This window comes from Mus caroli, unplaced genomic scaffold (assembly GCF_978045245.1).
Source record: "Mus caroli unplaced genomic scaffold, Mus_caroli_1 scaffold_7, whole genome shotgun sequence".
NCBI lineage: Eukaryota > Metazoa > Chordata > Mammalia > Rodentia > Muridae > Mus > Mus caroli.
The window spans coordinates 33268368-33295631 of record NW_028227262.1 but is presented as its reverse complement, the minus strand read 5'-3'; the positions used below and the strand labels follow the sequence as shown (position 1 = coordinate 33295631).

Sequence of the window (27264 nt, the reverse complement as noted above, 5' to 3'; positions counted from 1 at the left end):
TCGACTCTCAACAGCAACTGTGACAAATTCTGTGCAGTACTACAGCTGGAAATGGTTTGTAACAAAGCACAACACAAATGTTGCTGAGACTTCTATCCATGCATCATGTAAGACTGATTCCCTTTCATGCATTTGCCAGGTTAGATAAAGCACCATCAGATTTTTTTACCTACCCACTGGTTTATAATAGTTCTTTTCTCAACAGGGTTTCTCTGTGTAACCCTGGCTTGGAATTCACTCTGTACACTATGCTGACTTCAAACTCAAAGATCTGCCTGCATCTGCTTCCTGAGTAAAGGGCTCAAAGCTGTATGCCAACGTGCCCATCTTTTAATAGATGGTACTTTAATTGCTCAGCTATTTCATGTATTAGCCACAAGTATTACCATCATGGTTATTTAATAGTTAATATTTTCCAAGAAAGATCTGTATTTATGAACAACTTCAAAGTATCAGAATGAGAAACTGATTTGCATATAAAAGCAAATACAAAAGATGAGCCTCTTTAAAAGATGCTTTGTGACATCTCTGGACACCCAATTCTTCCTGGTAGGCCTTCATCTGTAGATGTTGAATGAAGGTAGGAGTCTGTTTGCTAAAGATGAATACAGGGAACCTGCACCTTCTCTGCCCTTGGGCAACCTGCCATTTTCCTCCCATTCTCACACCTGCTCAGCTACTAGGGCAAAGAAACACTGGCTAGACATGCGCAGACCCTTTGCTTCCTGAGAAAGAGCACACCGGGAAGGATAACGAGCTCAAGGAGGTTTGAGATGTGCTCTCATTGAATATCCAAACCTCAGTTTCATTTTAGTACTCTTTCATGTCTTGCTGCACACAGGGAATTAAACCCCTCCACACAAACAATTAAATTGTTTGGCTAGGCTCTTGACTCAGAGAAAGATAGAATACCTTAGCTAGGAGCCTTGAATCCACCTAAGTCCAAAAAGGGTACAGTTGAAATGGTTAACCAACAACCCATCGCAACATGATGATTCAAGGCTGAAAATGAGTGTAACTGAAATCAAAGGAGGGAGGGAGTAGCTGGGGAAAGCCCTGCAGAGGAGAGTTCAGAAGTTCAAGAATTAAGAGGGTAGCCTGATTGAAAACCAATACAAACAGGTACAGAGAAAGAATCAACAAAGGAGCCAAACAGAGTAAGTCATTTTACAAAGAACTAGGTTTCCTTTGGTGAAACTTCAGTTTTGGAGCTAGGTAGAGGGAGATTTAGAGCTGCTTTTCTTTCTTTTGGATGCAGTATTGAGACTCAAACCCAGGCCCAGGCCTATGCTAGGCAAGCAGCTGACTGCCAAGCTACGAGGCCATCCCTGACTGCACGGCTTTTCCAGTGTTCTGGTCTGACCACTGCACATTGTATACATGTATTGGAAATATTACTCTGTACCCTACACTGTATACAACCATTATGTATTGACTGAAAACAAAATATAAAAGTATATACTACACATTATATAGTATTATATGATATATAACAATATTACATGTATTAATAGTATCATATACCCTGAAATGGATAATTTTATGTCTCCTCAAAAATTAATGTTCATGATTTGAGATAGTCAAAGAGAAAAAGAAAAGAATCTCCAGTGTAAGAAAACCAAGTCTTGAATAGTGACTAAACACAACCCCAGGGGCCTCCACATGAACCAACTGGAGACAGAGAATACAGCACCAGAGAATGAACAGTCAGAAACAGGGATGGAAATTTAGATTTCAGACTGATGATAAATGTCTGGACTGCAGAGGCAGGAGTATGGGCTTTGTCTTAGCAGTGAGGAGATTCCAGATCTTAAGAAGTTAGAGATGATTTAGTCAGAAGATTAACCTGGCAGCTGCGTGCAGAGAAAGCCACCAGGTAGCTGTTAGGAGAACTGGACATATGTGTGGCACATCTGTAGGAATGAAGACAAAACCCCACTGAGCTCTTAGGCAAAGTCATAGTCTACACACCAATACACACTGACCTGGATCAAGGGGAGGAGAGCTTTGAGGTGACGTTGTCATAAAATTCAAGCGTATGATTTGACCTTTCATAAACGTAGCTATAGTATACTGCAGAGAAAATGCCCTTCACCTCAAATTCGGTGCACACTGTCTTGAAGAAAAAACTATTCTGGGACTTGCCATAGATTTTAGGGTACCCTCTCTGTATATCACTTTATATATTGGACACAGAGCTATAATAGTAAGCAAGGCAGAGCTAGCCCCTTTCTTTATGGAACTGTCACATAGCCTTTATTTATCAAATGGTAGCGAGACATTAAAGAGAGTCATAGTTTAACTCAGTGTAAGTAAAGAATTGTAATACCTATAGCTGTCCAGCAGTGGCAAAGGCTGCCACAGGCAGAAAATGCTCTGTCATTAGAGCCCAGGAGAGTCTTTAAGATGGCTTCCCTTACTGAGGAGAAATGAACTAGGCAACTTGTAAGTTCCCACCTAAACCTGAGGTGCCAAGGTTTTCTTTCTGTGCTGGTAAGCTAGTAGAACATACTTCCTTCATAATTAGCTACTTTGGAACATTAGCATACGCTAAATTTTTAGCTTTTTCATCAGTACTTGTAAATAAGCTTATGTAAATATATGTGCAAATTAGATTTTTTTTAAAATGTATTCTATACTTAGTTTCACAATTAGATTATGTGTGTGTGTGTGTTTTGCTGGGAACTGAAACCAGGCCCTCCTATACGCTAAGCACATGCTATACCAATGAGCCACACACACCCACACTCTGTAGTTCTCCAATTCTTTTTAAGGAAACTATTATTTTCCAATGCTTTCTCAGCCGTTCATTTATTTCCAATTTTAATATTTATAGTAAGTTCCTCTTTCACGTGATGTTTTTCACAAGTAATGCAAATTTCTACAGAAGTGAGTTACGTAAATCTAAGTCAAGATGCTGACCTTTAAATCATTTGTTTTTAACTCCTGTGATGTAATGTCATGATTGAATAAGACCTTATGTGACTACCCACTTGGAGATAACTTTGGGGTGCCATTTTTTTTCATTTAAAAAAAAAACAGTCAGTTCTTTGGGCATTTCATACAATGAGTTTTGATCATATTCACTCCCTAGCTCTTCCCAGATCCACTTCTCCTTTGCTACCCACCCAACTCTGTGTCTTTTTTTTTTTATTTTTAACACATCAAGTCCCGTTTGTACTGCCTATATCCTCCTACTGGAGCTTGGTAGACCTACCAGGGACCATACTCTTAAAAAGAAACTGACCCTTCCTCTCCCAGCTTCAACAGGTCCTTAGCTAAGGGTAGGACTTTGTGCCTATCTCCCTTTTCCATGCTGGAGTGGGATGCTATTTTGATGCATGAAAATAGATAGCTTCATTATTTAGCCTATTTGACTTAGTTATGATAAACATCAAACTATTTCTGTCAACACCTAGTAACTAGTCTTAGTACTGATTAGTTGCATTTCATAGCTTTATAACCTTTAGACTCATATGTAGGGGTGATATCTTTAGTGTATTGTCTTAAATGCTGGAATGTCTGAACCCAGATGAGGGCCATTCTTTTCATAGGGATGATTTTAGTGCTTTTAATAACAAATAACAGGTTATCTGAAGAAGAAAAAAGTAATTTCATTTCTTCTCTAGTAAAATACCTTGTTAAAAGTTGGCCCCTCCCCCTTTATGGTGTATGAATAAAACAGATCATGCTTTTCACCAAAATGCATATAAAATTTTTGACATGTACCTAGAATATTACCTAATATATAGTAAGCACTCAGATATTTATTGAACGTTATTTAGCTATATTAAATGATGTATATCAGACATCTCAAGTAAAAAATTCATGTCTGAATGGGCATAGTGGTGGGGAGTTCCAGTTTTGAGAAAAGCTAAGGCACTTTCCTTAGGTGATAGTTAGGTATAATTACCAATGTGAAAGTTCAAGTTAAATAGTTTTGGTAGCATATTTAATTTCTATGTGATATTTAATATGCCAGTGACAACTAATTCTGGTGGCTAAGTACAAAGTGAATAGCTTAACCTGAACATGCGCATCATTACCACGGAATGGCCAGAGCCTCTGGGCCTGTTCTCCCTGTCTGTTGCCTTCCCTTCTGCCCGCTTTCCTTCCTTCCTTTGTTCCCTTTCTTTCTACTTTGTATCCCTCTCTTATTCCCCTCCTCCCTCCTTCCTTCTCTTTTCCTCTCACTTCTTACAGTAGCTCTGGCTATTAGTTTCCTGCCCTGAGGTTTACATTCCTGATGCTTCTTATCTTTTCTTTTCTGGGGTTTTACAACTACTTCTCTTCTGAACATTCTCCCTTTGCACTTCAGTTTCTCAGTGCCTATTATTAGCTCTTCCCTTGGTCGAGACCCTGACTAGTGCATGAAAGCAATGTGTGCTTTTAATCTACTAAACAAAAGATAAAAATTGGGATACCTTTATTCTGAAATTCTTGCTGCTCTTTCTGACAGAATGTGGTTTCCAGCGATTGGTTTCCAAATGGGATTTTTAAGTGTCAAATCACTAATTCTCAAACTACCTGAAAGAGATCAATATGCCTAGACTGATGTCTTAGGGTTTTTATTGCTGTGATGAAACACCATGACCAAAAAGCAAGTTGGGAGAAGAAAGGGTTTATTTAGCTAACACTTCCACAGCACTGTTCATTGAAGGAAGCCAGGACTGGATTCTGGAGGCAGGAACTGATGCAGAGGCCATGGAGGGGTACTGCTTACTAACTTGCTTCCCCTGGCTTTCTCAACCTCCTTTCTTACAGGACTTAGGACCACCAGCCTATGGAAGGTACTACCCACCATGAGCTAGACCCTCCCACATTGATCACTAATTGAGAAATGCCTTATAGTTGGATCTTATGGAAACATTTTCTCCCTTGAGGCTCCTTCCTCTCTGATGACTCTAGATTGTGACAAGTTGACATAAAACAAGCCAGTACACCTGCATATGCTTATAAGTACAGTAGCTTGTTGAGGTAACTCCCGACTGTCTCTAACAACATTCATTTCTAACCTCTTTTTCCAAATAGCATCTGTGCTGTTCTCAAGCCATTGATTTCTGGTTGTGTCTTCCTTTACATGTGCAGTTACACAAGAGAGTCTGTCATGTTCATCCTGTAGCTCCTTGTGTAGAGTGCTAGTAATAAATAGCAGATGCTTAGTAGATAACTGCTACTTTACTATTTCACACTCACAGTCTGATTCTATCCCCCAGTCCTCAATGGCTCTCATAACTTTCTTGTGTAAAATTACTCATTAGGGCAACTTAGTTTGTAAATTATTTATGAATGAAAGTCTGTGATTTCCTGTTTAGAACATGGTTTGTTTGGTTTTTTTTAACCATTCATCATCATGCTTAGTCTATCACGTAGCTTAAATCCTTAGTCAAAATGTCACTTAACAGCTTGGCGTGGTGGCACACGCCTTTAATCCCAGCACTTGGGAGGCAGAGGCAGGTGGATTTCTGAGTTCGAGGCCAGCCTGGTCTACAAAGTGAGTTCATGGACAGCCAGGGCTATACAGAGAAACCCTGTCTCAAAAAACAAAAAAAAAATGTCACTTAACCATCTTGCTTAAGGACTTTTTCTTAAGTAACTTAAGCACCAAAAAGATAAGCTAGTTACTGAGAGTTATTATTAATATTTATTGATCAATAAATTTTGTTTCAGGCTCTGTTTAAGCACATTGATACACTATCTTATTTTATTCTTCCAACATTCATATATTGTATATAATTCTAAGGCTATACACTGGGATGGGATGTAGTTCAGTTGACAGAATACTTGTCTAGCATGCAGAACACCATGGGTTCCATCCCCAGAACTGCATACATTAAGAATAGTGGCACATGTCTATATCTTAGTCCTTGGGAAAACTAGAAACCCAAGGTTACCCTGGGCTACACAGTGAGTTTAAGGTTAATCTGACCTACAGGAGACCCTGTCTCAAAAGAAGGTGGGTGCATGTTGTATATTTCATGAATTATTCAGGTCAGTGAAGAAATAAAAACAGAGACAACCTAATCTGCCAAATAAGAAAAGTAGCATTTGAACCCAAGCAATTTTAACCAGCCACCAATTCCTGCACAAGAGCCTAGTTTTATAGTATCTGTGTTACCAGAGAATGAAATATCTATAGCCACACACCCCCAACTACCATGCCTGTGTAACAATTAGATGTGTACAGGTATATCCACATTCAGATGTTATGTGGGCTAGTTGTTCTTCATGGTAAATCAATTTAGTGTGTGGCAGTGACTTAAAAATACATTGTCTTTGTGCTGTTTGTGACAAGGCAAATGAGATCACTAAATCTTTGATGTTTATTCAGAAGTTCTACTATTTATTAAAAGCAATCACTGGGGCAAGACAACCAACCGCTGTTAAAAAGGCTTTCTCTGCTTGGCATTGATGTTGTATGCCTTTAATCCCAGTACTCAGAGGCAGAGACAGGTGAATGTCTGCATTGAAGACCAGCCTGGTCTACAGAGTGAATTCTAGGGCAGTCAGGGCCACACAGAGAAACCCTGTCTCAAGAAAAGAAAAGAAAAGAAAAGAAAAGAAAAGAAAAGAAAAGAAAAGAAAAGAAAAGAAAAGAAAAGAAAAGAAAAGAAAAAAAAGAAGAAGCAAAAGCCTCTCCCCCTCACCCTTTCCCCTCTGCTCTTTAATACAAATAAAATAATTTTATTTGCTTATCTGAGGATATAACAGCCAGATAAATAGTACATTTTATAAGTTTTCTATAAAAATCTAAGGAAGATTTTTTAACTGACATTGGTTGAGCTACCACTCTAATAGAATCAGTCTTCATGGTCAGAGGGGATAGGGCATGGAAAAGCTCAGTGAGTTTGTATCCATAGGAACTGGCTCCAAGATCTATATGAAATGTATTGTTTGCATATAACCTAGCCATTTTGCTTCAAGTTGCCTTCAGATGACTTATTATACCTAATACAGCATAAATGCCAGAGAAATTGTTATACTGTGTTGTTTGGGGACTAATAACAAGACAAGGTTGTTACCTGCTCAGTATAGCCAGAGTACTTTTAGAATATTTATTTGTGATTATCGTGGCTACATATGACACATTGAGTTTGGGCAACAAATGACACAGCAGGGGTGTGGACCTCAGAGGATGGCTTGTAGAGTTGGTCTCTCTTTCTACCTTTACGTGAACTACAAGGGCTGAATTCAAGTCATCAAATACTTTACATGCTGAGCAACAGTACCTTCCTGTTAATGTAGGTTTTAAAAAAATATTTTTACTGTGTAGTTGGATACATCCTCAGACATGGAGGAATGGCTACATTTTAGTTTGGAATAAAAATTACTAATTTGTGTATATTTGCCTACTTCCTACCTCTCCCCAGTAGACTGTGATAGACATTGTATGATGAAATAAGAGCACTCTCCATACCTTTAAGAAAAGATACAGCTCAGCTTGCAATTCATGCATGAACTCCTAGGGTCACACACACACATTCATACAAACATGCATGCACACGCACACACAGACACTCACACACACAATCTTCCCATGTCAGGAGCTATGGCTGAAGAATTAGAAACTACATATTAGTAGACATTCCACATTCAAGAATAGAAAGAAGGAAGCCAATAAACCTGTAGAGGGCAATAGTAGAAAATCTCAGAAAGAACAGGTGTAAGAGGCTAAGAAGTATCTGGAAGGCAGGAGAGGGCAGTAGTATGCAGGAGCCCACTCAGATCAGCTTGTAGCTCCTTAATTGTAAAATCTCAGGGGTTTACAATTGTTAGAGATGATTAGTAAGTATTCAATTATGTGAACTTATAAGCAGACAGGATATGCTAAATACAAGAGCAACAGACACACAAAAAAGTATATTTCCTAGCTCTTACATTGCTGAGATTTGTTGTCTCATTGTGTGTCTGTGTGGTGGACATCCTACCTCAGAGGCATCATCTTTGGAACTTGAAATCCTTGTCTCATAAATCCAGAAACCAGAGCATTTTCTTCATGTCAGAGGGACTAATTAAGCATTTTTTTAGCACATCAGTGGAAAACAGAAATCAAGAAGTCTAATGAAGCTGCTGGTAACTAGTTTCGGTAGAAAGATGTGTGTCATCACTCCAGTACAATGTACAGAGGAACAGAAAAATGGCAAGTGATGAATCCAGTGTTCAGTGAAGTTGCTGTTTATAATATTGTTATTGAATTGTAAAGCTTGCAGAGTATTTACATCTTAATGTCTTCTATAAACCTCCAATACACACTAAACACACACATACACACACACACACACACACAAACACACAAACACACATTTATTTTCTAGTGAAACCTTTCCTGTTGGAAAAGGAACTGGTTATTTATAGACTGTACCTCAGGAAATGCACTGTCATATTTCATAATTAGGACCATATTAGTTGTAAGTTTAAGACAGATTGTTGCTATTAAACTTTCTTAGTTTTAAAAAGAAATGTCACAAACAGGTCCTTGAGCATACTAGGCAAGTATTGTACCACTAAGCTACAACCCAAGCCCAAAGGTAGAACTATGTAGAGTACTGGTTTTTGTATGTTCTGGAATAATCATATGGCTTGTTTTAAAATTTTTTCTAATGCCTTATATGTATTTATCAAATTTTGGCATTAAATTGCCTTTCCTTTTCTGAGATAAGTTCTATTTGATCACAGTAGTTTATTTTTCAAGCATATGATTTAATTAATTAGTTTTACTTATAGTTTTAATTTTATATTAATAAATAGGACTGACATTTTTCAATATATGTGTGTGTATGTGTATCTGTGTGTGTGTGTGTGTGTGTGTGTGTGTGTGTGTGTGTGTGTGTGTGTGGCACATGCACATGGTAAAGGTTAGAGGACAACTTGTGGAATCTGGCTCTCTCTTTTCACCATAGGATTCTGATAGCACAGGCCATCAGTCTTACCAGAAAACTCTCCCATTCAGCCATTTCAGTAGCCCACCCACTCCTTTTTTAAATGTTTTCTTTTGTGGAGGAGGAAAAGGGTCACATTTTTGTATCAATATTATACTTAAATAATTAGTTTTGTCATAGGTTGTCTTTTTTTTTATAAGACATCTCTTTCTGCAGCATTTTAAAAGAACTCTTACAAAATTACCTTTGGGGAGCAGTTTTGTTTTGTTCAGCAATGATGGACATTGAACCCAAGGTCTTTTTGGTGGCAGGCAACTGGTCTATCAATGCATTATACTTGGAATCCTTTGGGGATATAATTCCTAGATAAGTTCTCAATGATTTCCTTTTTTACCCCAATCCCCATCTCTTGGGTCAATTTTCACTGTTCGTTCCATTTCAGGCAAATTAATCTGAATAAATTGCTGTTGGAATGCATTAATATCTACTGTGGTGTGTAGAAAGTCCTATTTCAGGACTTCTTATGTAAAGTAGTTGAATAAGTAGGCAAATATAGCCTGGTCTACTGTGAACTTTGTGTCTCTGGGTTTTAGAGATTGTAAATAGATTGATCATCCAATGAACATAAAATAAACATAGAATATGAGTAGCTAGATACACTATCCTCAGACTGTCTCTGTCCTGGGACATCTTGTGTCTGTAGACTATGTCTTGAAGACACAGAACAGCCTGAGTGAATCCAGGGAGTGGGATAGGGTATGCATGATGTTAGGAATTCTGCCTGCCTCCAGAAATAATATTAGCTGACTTTTTTTAAAAAGTCATAGTAGTGATCTCTTATAGATAAAGCAGTTTCCCATACATTAAACATGCAAGATATAGTAAGCAGTTTGGCTGTGGATGCTGCTTTCACTGTTGACTAGCAACTTTGAATGTTTATGTAAATCATTATGATGGAGGTCAACAGTCACAACCAAAGCATACAGGCAGAAAGTGCTGACAAATTAGCTCTTCCTGTAGAGACTGCCCTGTTCTGAGAACAGAACTACAGTTTACTATTGGTACTGAGATGGCATTAAAACTCTCCATTTCCAAGCAGCAGTATTGCACAGTGATGGGGGATACCAACAAGCAAAGCTCACTGGCTGTAGCTCATGTTCTTTCATGTTAGAAATAACAGAATGAGAAAACCGATCATCTTCATGATGTAACATTTTACACCATGCACCATGTAGCAGTTTCTGTCAGTTCCAAGAAGTCAAAAGAGTGAGTGTTGGAGTTTTGTGTGTGTCAGACTGTGCAGAATGTTGGGTCTGCATGCTCTCTGGCCCTCCTGATAAAAGCTTTTGGCACCGGATGCTGTTTTGTCTTTACAGAATGTCCTATTCTGGGCTCCCTGAGCCCTTTTAAGAGACAAGGATGTGAATCATTATTTAGACAATCTGCTCCCTGGACCTTCCTCTGAAAAGTTTGCTTAGTCTGTTGTGTACTGCATCTCCCATGCCCAATCAGGCTGCGGGCTCTACTGTATCTTAGAATTCCCCAGTATGTAGCTTCCAGATGAACTGAAATTTCAGTAAACATCAACTTCCCAATGTATAACTCTCATCAAACTGGCATCAGACACCCTCTGACTGGAGATGGATAGCAGGCCTTCTGATGTGTAAGCCACACCCAGATCTCTCAGCTCCCTATCTTTTGAGGTTGCTAATCCCTTTAAAGATCTAGGTTTTCCTAAGTCTGAATGCTGATATAATTATTATTAACCTTATACTAAAAATGGGTATAATAGAGTTTTGCATCAAGTCAGTGACCCTACAGGTAAAACAAGAGAAGTGGATCAAACAGCTATCTGTTTCTTTTATGCAACTATTCTGATGAGAGTTTTGGGAACTGTGTGATCCATGATTAGCCATTTAATGGTGTGTTGGTTATTTCTAGAGAATATAAAGTTTTATATGCTCAGGGAAAGCAAATAATGGGGATGAAAATTAATGTGTATATTTGCATTTTGGCAGATTGGAATGTCTGAGAATTTAGAAAATCAACAAATTTTCAAAATATTTTTCTCTTTAATTATTCAGATTTGAAAGAAGCGGTGAACCACTGATATCCAAGGACATTTTTAAAAACAAGACTACCCTTTACTGGTATGTACAGCAGAATAAATTATATTAATATAATTAATCAGTTATATTAAAATGTATTTTTAATTTTTTTAACTGCTGCAACACTTTCTCCTACATAATTTGCCAGTTAGTTGGGTTCATAATAACATACTTGACTAAGACAAAACAAAGATAGGAAAATGGCCTAGTAGTTGCATTATAATACAAATCTTTAAAAATAACCTTCTTATTTTCATACCCAAGTAATGACTCCAAGTGCATTCTTTCAGATTCTTATACTTATGACTGAAGGTAGATAAATATATCTTTTTTTTTTTTTTTTTTTTTTTTTTTTTTGGTTTTTCGAGACAGGGTTTCTCTGTGTAGCCCTGGCTGTCCTGGAACTCACTTTGTAGACCAGGCTGGCCTCGAACTCAGAAATCCGCCTGCCTCTGCCTCCCGAGTGCTGGGATTAAAGGCGTGCGCCACCACGCCCGGCTTTGTTTTTTTTTTTTTTTTTTTTTTTTTTTTTTTTTTTTTTTTTGGTAGATAAATATATCTTATCTGGTTCTCATAGGCTATACAGCCCTAATCTCTAGTCAGACAGAATTAGGTTCATATATACCAAACATGTTCTTTTCAAGGAGAATTGCTGATACCTACATGATAGTAGTTCCTCCTTGGGACTGACTAACATGGAGTATGGCTTCAGGGTCCATGAATAAAGTTGTGTGAAATCCATCCTCTCTCAGAACCTGATCCTAAATGTGTTGAGGTGGTTTTCAGTCCCTAAGTGTGTCTTTTTCCCTGGAGACATAAGTTACTCTGAAGCTTTATGTAGTTTTAGGACTATTAAAGTTTTAGGACAAGGAAGGTCACAGTATGATCCATGTTTTTGAAACCTGCAAATGCATTTTAAAAAAACTGTAAGATAAATTATTCACAAATTAATGCAGACTGCATTAGCATGTATGTCAGTGCATATTCTCTAGTTGTCTTCTGAGAGCACCTAGATAAGAGCCTCCCCAGTAGCAAACCAAACGGTGGTGTGCAAATGCCATTTTCTCTCAAAAGAAAATTGAGCTCTTTGTAGAAGAGGCTGATTCCAAAGCTGAGACAAAGGAAGTTCAACATAAGCCTGGAGAGCCATGCAGTACCAGAAGCCAGGCAGGGTGAGCTCCAGGAGAGTTCCAGGGTGGAAAGGAGAGCCCAGCAGTCAACGCTGAGACAATCTGAGCAATAAACACACGAACTGTGCGACTGCATTATAGCTCTTAACGTGAAATACATGTAAGAGTTCTGTTCGGTATGAATAATTCCAGGGAAAATGAGTAAGTGAAGGTGGAGCAAGTGATGACTCTTCTTTACAGAAGAGCTTAGGAAGGAGTGAAGGCAAGACGAAGTTGTCATAGCAACTGTTGCTGCAGGCTGGATCCACCAGTGAGCACTGACCTTAGTGGGTGGGTAAGAATGGAAGAAAAAACAGAATAATTGTACAGTTTCCAAGTATTTTCCCAACTCGTGTTAATTACAAATGGAAATGAAGAGACTTATAGTACAGAGTCCTGGCAAACACCAACCATAGTCGAGCAGCCAAGGTCTGTATCAACAGTAGTAAGACTCAGTGAGCTGTCTACCCTGTGAGCTGTCCTGACAGGGACACAGGGACATATTTGGTATTCTTCCCAAAACTCCATGACCTCAGCTAAATTATGAGGAACCATTAGGTATACCCTGAAAAGAGACAGCTTAAAAATACCTGAGCATCATGCTTCAACAGCCTCAGAAGCATAAAAGACAAGCAGAGTTGGAAACCATCGCCCACCTAAAGGAAAGCAAGGAGACTCAGCACCTGACACTGATGAAGGACTAATACTAGCAGGAAAACTGGAGAAATCCAAATACAGGGGAGAATATTCTTGTGTCAGTATATTATTTTTGATAATTGTGCTAGGGTTTGAATCTGTGAACTGTGGGGAAAGATGTTGCCTTTTTATATTTTATGTAAGCCTTAAGTTAAATAATTTCCCAGCTATAAAATGTTTTGGTTGTGGTTTCATTTATTATTTATTTAATTTATTTCAGTTTTGGGGATTGAACTCAGGGCTTTGCGAATTCTGGGTGAGCATCCTACCACTGTTACATCCGTAGTCATTAAGTATGAAGCTTTAAAAAGTCACATGGAAATTGCCAAATAATTGTTCCCTTTGGTTTTCACTGATTTATATGAATAGAGTTTCTGCTGGTAATTCGTACACAAGCAGAGGTATGAGGCAGGTGCCTTCCCTTTCCCTAGAGTGGCTGGTTGTTATTTATGCCACGGGCTAACTCCAGCTAAATGCAAGCTAAACGGATTTCCCCCACTGAGATGCATCCCACCCCTTTATTCCCTTTCTATACATGTCCACCCCTTTCTCTACAAACCTGCCTCTGTTTAATCTACTTCAGGTAGCAGCCAGTGACTTGCAGCCTCTTAGAAAACCCTGAAAACTCCACAGGAGTATATAGGACAGCCAAGTGCTAGAATATCTGCCTAGGAGGTGTGTGTGCTACTCAGCACCCGTAGCTGGGGGTAGGAGGAAAACAGATCCCAACTGCACACATCAGTACCTCTCTGGGAACTTTTAGCAAATTGTTTAATGAAACTGTAGGCAGAATAGGATTTGAATGTTCAAACAAGAATTGCACCGTTTTTGTGTTTTTGTTTGTTTGTTTGTTTGTTTGTTTGTTTTTAATCTCATCCATGTGCTCCTGGTCCCCAATCTTTATTACCTAGAATCTTATATTTGAATAGCAAGATGAGGAAAGACTACTTGGCATCGGTCAGAAATTCAGGGAGCACAGTGAGAACAAGTAACACTAAGAGAGCTTAGCTGCTTAAGGGAAGCCAAGAGCAGCATTAAGTTTGCTTTCAAAATTGCTTTACCTTAGGAAAACCTGAAGTGACTTTAAAAAGAGAGGCCAAACCCTTCAAAATGAGGTAAATATGCAGTTTGGCATCAGAAGGAGTGGTCTAAATTCAGTTTTTTTGGCGTGAGAATTAAATGCTAAGTATTTGGAATTTGACCCTGAATTTTTCTTTTCTTAACTTGCTTGCATGTTTAACTAACTTAGTAAACTACATCAGTTAATAGTTTTTAGGTGGGAGGAAGAATGGCAGATGTACCTAAAGCAGTTAGACCCATAGAAAATGGAGCGAGGACTACTGAGGTTGGGGTCAGGAGTCAGGCAAGAAAGTAAACCGGGGACAATTGGCATTTGCAAGCTGAAAAAGTTCTGGCGATGGCTGCTCACCACTTAACACCACTGAACTGACATTTTAAAGTAACTTAAAGCAAGTGAAAATAGTTAACATGGTAAATTTATGTATTGTTACCATAATAGAAAAAGGAAATTATAGGCATCTTCAATAGTCACATTCCAAGAAAGGCTATGGTGCCTTTTACCCTTGGGAAGGTTTCATTTTTAAACCTAGGGATGATTTTCTGAACATAACTTGCTAGCTGACGGTTTAAATGGCCCCTGTGCCATAAATTATGAAGTTCAAAGAAAAACCCACTGAGTTGCTTGTAGGTTAATTTACAACTAAAGCAGATGAATCTAAACACAGAAGAAAAACCCCTGTAAGAAATATGTTAACTGGTGGTAAGGAAGAAAAGAGTGTCTGTTGATTAAAGATATCTGAACTTGTTCGGTTCCAGGGATTTTATGACAGCCATTCAACTCTAGTTATACTGGGTAGAGCAGACCACAGTTCTGTAAATTGCTAATAGGACAAAGCAATCTTCATAGGTTTCTTTATGCGATATAGGCAGTATAGGGGCCTGTCTTGGTACACAGCTCTGCCTAGCTGACCTCAGGGTTGAAATACAGATCATATATGACATTGAAATCTTAAGAGTGAACAATTGGTATGTTCACAACAGTATGTAAAGCTAAAACAAATTACTTTGGATTTTAGCTAATGAGTGTGTTTTGTTTTATTTTTTTCTTCTTTTTCTTAACTTGATTGTGCTGGGGATTAGACCCAGGGCTTTCCAGACTCTTAAGTCTACACAGAGCTGCAGTAAAGACTTACAGTCTTCTCTTTTCTCATTTGTATTTTTTAAGACTAATTTTTATTAACTTTAATTACATATAGGTATGCATGTGGAAACCAGAGTTGTTGGGTCCCCTGGAGCTTGACAGCTGTGACCTGCTTGGGTGCTGGGGTCTGAACTTAGGTGTTCTGGAAGAGCAGCAAATGTCTGTACCATTAACCATATCTCTAGCTCTTTTTGGTTTTGTGAGACATGATTCCATGTACTCTATACAAGTCTAGAACTTACTATATAGTTCAAGCTGTCTTTATACTTGTGGTAATCCTCTTGCCTCACAACCAAAGTTCTGGAATTTCAGGCCTGTGTACCACCTTCCCCCCGTCAAGAATGAGTGTCATCACAGGGCTTTCAAACACAAATACAATGTACATTCATTCATTTGTCTCCTTTGTTCCTCTTATCAGTTCCTTCTAAACCACTTTTATTCTTAAAAGGCTGTGAAATATGTTTAAAATAAACTATCACCATCACACTAACACTTTTCTCCCATAGTTTTCCTAGTTCTTATAAGGCATCCGCTTGCACGTCCTGTGTGACTGGTCTTACAGTTGCTCAAACATTTCCATTTTCTCTAGTCACTGCCTGACTTTCCATGTATTGCCATGGTAACAAGACTCTTCATTGTAGTGACCTTAGTGACATTACCTAATTTACTAAGCCAGGTTTTAAGTGCTATCCAATTTGTTTGTGTGTTTGTTTTGATTTTATTTTTTTTGATGATATAACTGCTTATGCTATTATATATCATATATGTTCTGGCACCTATTTATTTATTTTCAAGGTTGTCTTCTTCAGTTAAGAATTTGTTAGTGGAAGTACTTGAGTAATTATATTGTTCTTGCTTTGTTAAGGTACTCTAGTAACAAATGAACAAAAAAGTTCAAATGACTTCCCTTTTCTTTGTTCTTCACCGTATCAATACTAGGACTACAGGCCCATATGTCACCATAACCAGCTTGTGTAAATGAATTAGCATTTACCTGCGTAACCTGTGATTTGGGGGTAGTGGAGAATGAACGGAGTACAGAGTTTGCCCGGTATTTAGGAATAATATAACACAAGTGATTTTGTTGTTCTTATTGTTTTTCTTTTTTAAAAACATCAGGCATGGAGATGTTGCTGAAGTGGTAGAGTAGTGTGTTGTCCTGGTAGGTACAGCACTGGGGCCCCATTCTTACAGTCAAACAAACAACCCTACCAACCAATAAAACCAATAGTCTACTTTATAGCAAAGACTGTTTCCTGTGACTATACAAACTTAAATAAATTATAGCACTGCTATATGTGCTGATGACTAAGTTCATGTACTGTTGACTAAGAAGAATGAATAGCAGCTTCCGAAAATGTAGGTCTAACAAAGTAGAATACAACCCAACTTTGACATTATATTTATTTTAGTGAAACGTGATAATACAGGTCTGTAATCCTAGCACTTAGCAGGCTGAGACAGTAAGATCTCAAGTTCAAGGCCATCTTGAGCTACATAGGGAGATGATGTCTCAAAAAAATTTTTTTTGTCAATGAAAAAATTATTATTGGGGACTGGAGAGATTGCTCAATGGTTAAGAGTTCAATTCTAGCACCCACATGGTGCCTTACATAGTCTCCAACTCCAGTTCCAGGGAATCCAATGCCCTCTTCTGGCCTTGTTAGGTACTAGGCACATACACAGTACACATACATACATACAGGCAAAACACTTAAACACATAAAATAAAAAATAAATAAATCTTTAAAATATTATTAGCTATTTTAAGGGGATAAGGATCCTGGTACCTTAAAGAATCAACTATTTTCAATTTATGATTTTAATATTTGAAAGAATAATTTTAGGGTTAAGAAAAGATATGAGGAAATTTTAAGACAAAAACATTTATAGTTTAAATGTATTAAAATGAACAGGAAAAATTAGATTATGGATGAAATTCCCTTTTATTGTTAACTCTTTTAAGGGATAAGTCTTTTCACTATCCTCTGTCCCTTATTTTATTTATCTTTAAAAAATAAAAATGAGTATGTATGTATGTGCATGCCTGTCCTTTGGTTCCTGCCAAATGACACACAGTTGTATGTAAGAGCTACTGTTATTCCATGGGACTAAGGGGAAACAGCAGTGACATCTTTCATTTTATTTTAGTTATTTTTTTCCTTTAAGCTTATGAACTCCTTGTTCTCTGGTTCTTATGATCTGAAATCGTTTAAATTATTTGATGTTTTTAACCTTTTATACTCCTTGGCAGGACAGAGGAGATTAAGTGACGTAAACATCTTTAATAAACCTTAAAAGTCACAAGGCTTAGTAGCCAGGACAAGAAACAATTAGGAATAAATTTCGGGGAAATACCATAATGGCATGAGTTTTGTTTTCTTTTGTTAGCAAGCCACATGACTTTTTCCTTTCAAATCCAAGAACATGTAGTGTGGGCTCCTTTTAAGATTTCATTTTCATCTGCATCACAATAATATAGATTTCCCTGAGTTTACTCACTATAATTTGTGATTGCTTATCTGCGAAGGAAGTACAACAGCTCCCACTGGGGAAATACCATGTTAACTTGATCCTAAAATAAGAAATCTAAGGGAAAGGTCACATCCTAATAACTTGTGCAAATCTAAATTCCCATGGAGCTTTGAAATCATTTAGTATGAGTCGAGTATTAACAATGTGTTATTGAATTTCTTCCAGAGAGCATGGTAAAAATGAAGCACTTCTGTATCCAGAAGTGACTGCTGAGGTTTAAATTCAATTGACAAGATCTAGTTTTGCTAGTTTTCTACAATAAATATCCAGAGAAATTTAGCATGGCTAATAAACCACAAGATCTGTTTTGGTTACTTTCACTGGAACTATAAGGATTGTTACTGGGGAGTAGTGTAATTACATGCAGTGAGAATGCCTTTCCTTGTACCATGGATATGCCTTATACTCAGCTTTTTAACTAACTGACCTCTAGAACCTACTATATAATTCCAGAAAAAAATGCATTGCCTGAGGAATCAACAACTATGGTCTTTTCAGAAAATTGGCTAGTTCTCAAAGACTTCAGGCCTCAGTTTCTTTATCTGTTGAGTAGGAAGGTGTCTATTTAGAGACTCAAGTAAGGACAAATTTATGGAAAACTTAAAAACTATAACCGGATTGTTCTTAGAGTATTACCATAATCATGACTTTCACTCCTCCCACCCCCAGAGAAATAAAAACAGAAATAAGCAATTCATTCTATACTGTTAACACCATAGCCTCCTACACACCCCAGTTGACCCTACTGATAAGTCAAGCCATTCTTGAAAACAGTAGGATTTTCATGAAAGTTGATACATTATCCCAAGTTCAGAGGAATTCTGTTTACAACAAGAATTCTTTTCTAGAACATACCTTTTTTCTGAACACTTATTGTTTAAAAACTCTTAGAAATTTATTTACTTAGAAGAAGATGCATTCTTATTCTTGAGTCTCTCCTTAAGTATTATAAATTAAAGCCAAGCACTTTTGTGCCTTTTGTCTCCTTTTGGTTTTGTGGGCCTTGTTCTTTAAAATATTGTTATCTATTTGATAATGACAGTTTGCAGTAATTAAAAATTTATAGGCTTATATCTGGGTGCCTTGCCTTTGGGACTCAGTCTGTGGCAAGAGCAAGATGTTTGTTAAGATTATTTACATATATCTGCATTTGACTTTCAACCTTGGACCTCATAGTGAAATAATACCACACAATAAGAAACACACACAGTTTATTTAGGGACTTGGGATACATGTGCTGTTCAGTGGTAGAATCCATGCTTAGCATGCATGAGGTTCAGTCCCTAAGCACCAAAACCAAAATAAAACTAACCCCCCTCAAGCGACTTATTTGTTTAACTGTTTATCTGCATGATAGGAGTTCAAAGAATTCATGAAGCTCTTCAGTATCTCTTTAATAATCATTACTCAGGAAAAAAAAATATTAACTTCATTTTTCATGCTAATTATTGTTACACACCAACATGGAAAGACGGGAGATGTAGGAGGTCTTGGCACTACTGTACATTACCAGAGTAAAATGCCTTGTACTCACTCACCTTGTACTCTTTTACAAATGAGAGTCCCTGAGCCTGACACAGCACTCAGCCCTGAGATTCACATCTTGCTGAAGAACAATCAGCCTGGGAGAGTGGCAACTAGTATGTGCTAAACTAAGGTGACAATTCTCCTTAAGTCATAGATGTGGGGTAGTTTTACAATCATCTTGCCAAGCCATACTATCATGTAAACCCACTGTTTTATCTTCCAGGCTTGGGATGAAAGCAATAGCAAGCATCTCAGAATACATATTTTCATATATTTCTGTTCCTGGGTGCTAAATTCTACTGGGGGGGTGGAGGGGAAGGAGTCTTTCTTGCCTTTCACCCAGTTGATTACAAATATATCCCCAAATGAACAGTCAGTCCATCATCTCATTTCATCTTCACTGCAGAGCCACCTTCTGAGCTTCTCTAAAACTCCAAGGTGATGTTCTGTCCCCATCAAAGGGATGTCATAAGCATTGTAGCCAACTTCTCCATGTACTGTGATGTGGTTACCACTGATAGTTCCCACACTAAACTTTCAACAGCATCAAGTTCTTGACTGGACTGGACCAACTATATCCTGTCACTGTTGGTATAAAAGTTAGTTTTTCTATAGTACACATCTTAAGAAAGGACCCTGATATACCTGTCTCATGTGAGGCTATGCCGGTGCCTGGCAAACACAGAAGTGGATGCTCACAGTCAGCTATTGGATGGAACACAGGGCCCCCAATGGAGGAGCTAGAGAAAGTACCCAAGGAGGTAAAGGGGTCTGCAACCCTATTGGTGGAACAACAATATGAACTAACCAGTACCTCCAGAGCTCGTGTCTCTATCTGCATATGTATCAGAAGATGGCCTAGTAGGCCATCATTGGGAAGAGAGGCCCCTTGGTCTTGCAAACTTTATATGCCTCAGTACAGGGGAACACCAGGGCCAAGAAGTGGGAGTGGGTGGGGAGGCAAGTGGCGGGGAAAGAGGGTATGGGGGACTTTTGGGATAGCATTTGAAATGTAAATTAAGAAAATACCTAAAAAAAAAAAAAAAGAACACAGACTATCTAGTACTTAACACATTTCCTTGTAAATATTCCAGTTATAAAATTATAATGCAACTAAAATTAAATTATTCAAACATTTTTGTTTCTAATAAATAAACATAGTATTATTAGCAGTCTTCATGGAGAAGTGTGTGTTTGTGTGTGTGTATGTGTGTGAAAGATGAATGAGAAAGTCAAAGGTCAACCTCAAGTGTCCTTATTCAGGAACCATTCATTTTTGTTGTTAATTTTTACTTATTATTACTGTGAGTAATTGTGAGTATATTCATAATAAGGAAGTCCTCCACGAAGGTCAGAGGACACTTTTGTGCAGTTGGCTCTCTCCATCCACCTTTATGTGGTTCTGGAGCTTAGACAGGTCACCAGGCTTGTGGGTGAGTGCCTTTACCCACTGAGCCCTCTCACCATGGGCACCTTGTTTTTGAGACAAGATCTTTCGTTGGCCTGGGACTCACTGAATAGGGTAAGCTGTCCAGCCAGTGAGCCCCAGGGATCATCCTATGTCTACCTCTCCAGTGCTGGGAGTATAAACATACACTGTCACACTTGGCCTTTTTATGTTGGTGCTAGGGATCCCAGCTCAGGTCTCATGGGTAACATGGCAGTACTTAACAACTGAACCATCTTGCCAGCCCTTAGAATTTATTTTTATATTACTAACCTGAGATATAAAGCATGCTATATAACTGCACTACTTTTTAAAATTCTGTGATTAACCATCCCTAATCTGAAAACTTGAGAGCTAACATGATAACACGATTAGAAAATTCCACACCTAACCTCATGTGACAGGTTGCTGTTAAAAGACAAGTATGCTATAGATACTGTATAAAACTACTTTCAGACCATGGATCTTAAAGGGCACATGAAGCATAAATGAACTTTGGGCATAGTCTTGAGTCTGTCATCCAAGATATCTCAACATATAAATACAAATATTAAAAAATCTGAAATTCAAAACATCCCTGTTTGATAAGATATATTTATCCTATATTTAATCTGTGATTATTTTATTTTATTTTATTTTATTTTTTATTTTATTTTCAGACAGGGTCTTGCTATGTTGTCTTGACTGGCATGGAACTTACTAAGTAGACCAGGCGGTCTCAAACTCATTGCTCCTCTGCCTCTCTGCCTCTCTGCCTCTCTGCCTCTCTGCCTCTCTGCCTCTCTGCCTCTCTGCCTCTCTGCCTCTCTGCCTCTCTGCCTCTCTGCCTCTCTGCCTCTCTGCCTCTCTGCCTCTCTGCCTCTCTGCCTCTCTGCCTCTCTGCCTCTCTGCCTCTCTGCCTCTCTGCCTCTCCCTCAGTAATGCTGAGGTTAAAGGCATTTGCCACCACACCTGGCCCAACAGGTTGCAGTTTTTTACTCTTTGTGACATTTTGTTGTTGCAAATATTGAAAATAAGTCCACAAAAAGTACACATAGATACTTTTCTAGTATTTTTCAGTCTCTATAACTAGGGGTAAGGAACAGTCAGGTCACAGATCAATTCTGACCTCTCAGCTTTCTATAGCAAGGCTTCTTAAACTAGGGCCAAATTGTTGTTAACTAGTTAGATTGTTGTTATTGTTATTGTTGTTCCTATTTCCCCCTTGGACTTCTTTTACATATCCAGTACTGTGCTAGACAAAATGGCATTATAATATATTCCTGGCTCATGGTTTTGTTTTAGAGACAGTCCCTAGAAAAGAAGAGAATTAAGCAATAGAGCTTGGTGTACGATTGGGGAACAGTGTGGTAAAATCCATAGCAGAAAGCATGCGTGCAGAGCCAAGATGCTCAGTGCCTGCCACCTGGGCTTGTTAACCATGAACCCTCCAGGAAAGATGTGAATACACAGTACGGAAGAAGTCAGACATTTCAATGATAAGGTAAGGAGGGTTGTAAGGTATCAGTATACCCAGAGGAAGAATTTGGACTTGATCCTGGATTCAGTGGGGAGCATCAGAGCTTGGGATAGGGGTGTAACAGGATCATAGCTGTGCTTAGCAGGGACCAGTGAAAGATATCTCAGTATCAGTGACACCATGTAGTGATTGAATACACAGAAAGAAGATAAGAAAAGGTTGAAATTACTTTTTTTTTAAAAAAAGACAAAATCCCACTATGTAGCTCTGGGTGGCCTAGAAGTCATCATATAGACCAGGGTGGCTTTGAATTCACAGAGATCTGCCTGCCTCTGCCGCCTGAGTGCAGGATTAAAGGTGTGCAGCATCATGCCCTGTAATTTTTGACTGATATAAGGGATAGAGGTATGAAAAGAAATGGGAATGGAGTTGTGTTGGAGGAGGAAGATGCTTCTGGATTTATTGAAACTTAAGTGAAAATACAACAGCTGATAGAAAGGCCCAGGGCAACACATATGTGAGGGTATATGACTGACCTTCATGTTGAAAGTCAGAAGTAGACGTATCAGTTTGCATGTGTTCAGTATCAGTTGAAGAAATCATTGACAATGAGCCCCTGAGATACAACTCAGAAGCTAGATGGAGCACACATACCTATAATCTCAGCACTTAAGAGGTCAAGATCTGAGCTACTCAGGGAATTCCTGACTAGCCTGAGTTACACAGTGAAACCTTGTCTCAAAGAAACTAAAAACAATGAAGCAAACAGTTACTCAGTAAATGTCTGTATTTTGCTAACTGTGAAATGTTTTTTGAAAGACAAAAAAAAAAAAAAAAAAAAACCACCAACATAGTCTCCATTATGCTTAGCATACACTATAGCATATGACACTTAGTAGCTAATCAGTAAATATTTGTTAGATGAATGAAAGCTGAACTACAAAGTAAAATGTCACCAACAAATAGGTTTTATGGTATTATTTCTTCTTTGCTCTCCTCTCAGTCCCTTTCTTGAAAATTTAGGGGCTTGTTAATCATATCTCCATAGTTGCTTGGTGTGACTAACTGGTTTTACATGATTTTAATCGAGTTTTTCACTTGGCTGCTATGTTAACTTTTGTTTAAAAGGAAATAAACTCAGGAATTGACTGAATTTAATGGAAATTAGGTTTTCAAAAATGCCCTGTGTAGTAACTTAAACGTTAATTTGATTCTTAGTATTTTCCACCTTTGGTTAATTTAAAATTTTCCATGTATGATTTTATTATAAGAAGAAGCTATACGTATATTGTCATAGAAAGATTTTCTAAGTAACAAGAAATCTATGTATTAACAAACCTAGTGATGCTGGTTTAAGAAAAACTAAAACCACAAGAAGCCACCTCAAATGTAGTAATGCTTCCCACTAACCCCATGATCTGAGTTGTCCTCTAGCTAGCCGAGGGTTTCCAGATATCACTGTAATATCTTATACTCCCTATGGATTCTTTCAACCCCACCAAACCCCAAATGTGGTGGACTGAATTGAAAAAAAAAAAAAAACAAAGTTGGACAATATAGTTTATTGCACTTACATTGAAAATATTTTGCCAAGATGAACTGAGACTAGAGGGAGTACATCTGAATTTACAGCAGCCTGGTGATACTGAATAACCTTCTCCAGGCCACTCCAGCACCAAGCCAGCCTGTAGCTTCTATACTCTGTACAATGGGAAAGTTATGGCTGCAATTAGAGGCCACTGATTCTTTCTATTTTATCTGATCAGAAATGAGTGGAGTCAAACATTTCACACGTAGCAGGCCAGCTCCAGCCATCTGGTGATTTCAAGACATCTTTGTCTCTTTTTCATTATGGAGTTTCAAGCTTGGCAGGTTGTCTCTGAAATTCCCTTTCCCCAAGGTAGAAATTTAGAGTATTTATTTGTATAAAGAAAAATGCAGACTTTCATAAATGGCTCTTTGGTTCTTGGGTAGAAACTAAAACCCCAAGCAAGACAGCCAGGCAGCTACAAACTGAAGGCTCATTGGGAGCTGCTGAGAAGGTAGGTAGAGGCGGCCAGCAAAAGTACTTGGTAATTGGCAATGTTGTGTTCCATTTTAGATATTAGCTTCTTTTTCAGCCTGGACTATCACATTATTTTAGAAGAGTGGCCAGTTTGCTGTGATATATACATAGAAATAACCTTGGAAGAACTTACTTTGCAATTTGAGGGATGAAGTGGGAAAAAACCAAAACAAAACAAACAAAAAAAACCATTGGCAGAAGAGGCAGAAACTCATTGTTTTAACCAAAGCTACATCTTCCTCCCTGGCCATGACATTTCAGTAGTTCATTTGACTCCCAAAGACAGAGAGCCATGGTGACCTTCCGTGTTAGGAGTCTGTACACCTATGAATCAGCAATCTAAGTGGAATCTTGGCAGATGAGACTTTACTCAGGAAACTAGCATTTTGTTTATATTTAGATAATTTTAGCACATGGCCTCCGGGCACGTGGTAAGAACAGAATACTTGCTGTGAGTGGTCAACTCCCCCTTTTCCACTCAGTTTAGTACCAAGTAGCCTCAGAGGTACAAGGGAGGAGAAGGGGGTGTCCAGCAGCTAGAGATGTGAACTCTTAAGTGAGGAGCCAGAACCCACAGAGAAGGAGGACCACAGAGTATTAGAAATGCGGCTGGTGGTTTTTCCAGCCCTGGTGAGAGCAGCATCCCTTCTCCACAGCCAGGAGATAATGGTGAATGTCCTGTGCTGTGGTTGACTTAGATGTGGGCAAGTCCTTCAGACATACAGTCTTATCACAACTGAGGTGTCAATCCCAGATCAAAGTTGAAACCAGAATCAAACCTGTAAGGATGATTCATGATTTGCCTGAGCACAGAATGAAGGTGTGGGCCGCTTTGGGGGATGAACTCACTCTGCGACCCCTGATCCTTAGCCAGATCAGCAGGTGGCAGGTGGTTAGTCAATGCTTACCCTGTGAGTTCTTCTGTTTATGGTGCTGATATGGACCAACGTGTGCTAGTATGCATGCTCTGCCACGGAGTTGCACCTGACCCCACTCTTGATTCCTAAGTGCTTTATGATTCTTCTAGATCAGGATTCACTCAGAGTTTAAATGGTCAGTCAGTAAACAAGCTATTCATCTCTCCTTTCTTATTGTAGAAAAATATATCAAACAAAAAATTTCATTTTAACTAAACTCAAGGGCATTAATGATATTTAAAGTATTGCACAGCTGTCTCTTATATCTATTTCTAAAACTTCTTTGTCATGGATACTAAGCTCTGTACCCCTCATTGCTCATTCCTAGCTTTGAGGCTATCTCTCTTCTGATTTCTGCCTTTTTAAATATTGCCTATCCCAATTATTTCATATCAGTAGGAATCACACAATATCTGTGGTTTTACTCACGGTTTGTTTTCTTTGCACAATGTCTTTAAGGTTCATTCACGTGTCATAGCAGGCATCAGACTGCCATTCCTTTTTGTGTCTGAATAATGCTGTTTTATGTGTGCATCACATCTTATTCATACATCTGTTGCATGAACATTTATGTTGTTTAACCTTTTCCTTTGCCAATTACACTGCAATGACTTTTTATTTTCACACGTATGTTGGAGTTTCTGCTTTCATTCCTTTGAGATACTTAGGAGTAAAGCCACTCAATCACATGGTGAATTAATAATCCATTTTTTAATTGATGTAACAAAATAGACAAGGTTGAATACTTTGAAAAGAAAATAGACTTTAGCTCGCAGCCCTAAAGACTTCAGAGCATAGTTCTGGCCTTGACTGGGCTCTGGCAATGACCTTACATAGTAATATCACAATACAAGGGGTTAGGGCAGAGGTTGAGGGGAGTATCGGGGTTGCACAGAAGCCTGGGCAGGGTAAATCTTGCTTTTTGTGTAACAAAACTCTGGGGAAAACTAAGCAGGGTCCTAAGAGAAGTGCCACAGTCACTTCTGAAGCTGTATGCCACCATCTCTCACCTTAATATAGTCCCACCACCATTTAATATCACAACACTGGGGAGCAGACTTCCAACACATAAACCTTTAGGGAGGAACAAGCCATATCTAACTACTTACATGTGGTGGTTCCATGGAAGTTTATTGTTTTGTGCCATTTGCCTTGAACTTGCTATCTTCCTGCCTCCGTCTTTCAATTGTTGTACTTAACAGGCATGATTGCCTTATGGTTTACTTTTTCGAGAACTGCCAAGCTGATTTCCACTACCATTTCAGCAATCTACATTCCAAACAGCAATACATTCCGATTCTAAGTTTCCATGTTCTTTGCAGCAATATAACAGCCATCTTGTCAGATGTGAAGTGTTATCCCACCATGGTTTTGCTTTTTTTTTTTTTTTTTTTTTTTAATCTTATGACTCTTGAGAGTCTTCTCATATCATTGGTTGTTTATACTTTTTTTTTCTTTTTTGGAAAAATATCCATTCAGGTCCTTGCTCACTTTTTAATTGCTTTGTTTCCCCCTTGCTGTGTCTTGTTCCCCTTTCACATTTAAGTTTGTTTTCTCTCATCCTTCTCCAGATGATAAAACTCCCATGCCCTCTAAACGCAGGTAGATGTTTTCATCAGCCTCCACTGGCCAACACAATGCAAAAGCTGAGTGCTTCCATGCTGTTGCCTAACAGCATTACCCAAGAGCCTGTTGCTCTTCAAATGCATTCCTTGGTGCAGTGGGATTGCTTGTGTTCTTTCTAAGATCTACCTTCACAAGCCCACATGTGGGTCTGAGTCACTGGGAAGAAATGTGGAAGATAAACATCTATTTTTCTCAGAACGTTGAAACTTTAGATCTTAAAGAGGCCATTGATGTCTTAAATGGGGACCCACAGATTCTTGCAGATCCACACATGAATGTAAAGATACTATGTCTTTGTGTCATAACAAGTCATTATAAAGGCTGAATCCCACAAGTTAAGAGCATGCCTTTAGGGCTGGAGATAGCTCAGTGGTTAAACATGCTTGCTGCTCTTCTAAAGGGCACAGATTAGGTTCCCAGCACCCACATGAGAGAGCTCACAGCTACCTGTAACTCCAGCTTCAGGGAATCCAGCACCCTCTTCTGGCCTCTGGGAGCATTGCTCACATGTGCCATTCACACACACACACACACACACACACACACACACAAATAAATAAAAAATAAAATAGGTAACTTGGTTAGGTAACTTGCCCAGCACAGCACAAGTAGATG

At 38.5% G+C, this 27264-nt stretch overlaps 1 protein-coding gene across 3 annotated transcripts in view; it reads left to right on the top strand.

Annotated features, from left to right (window-relative positions):
* The window catches only part of Pparg (peroxisome proliferator activated receptor gamma), a 137139-nt gene that overhangs the window by 11730 nt on the left and 98145 nt on the right, over positions 1-27264 (top strand). For all 3 annotated transcript variants that reach the window (XM_029478633.2, XM_021164280.3, XM_021164281.3), the window contains exon 2: positions 10964-11029. The gene's annotated coding sequence lies outside the window, so the exon portion shown is untranslated. The remainder of the gene's footprint in view (positions 1-10963; positions 11030-27264) is intronic.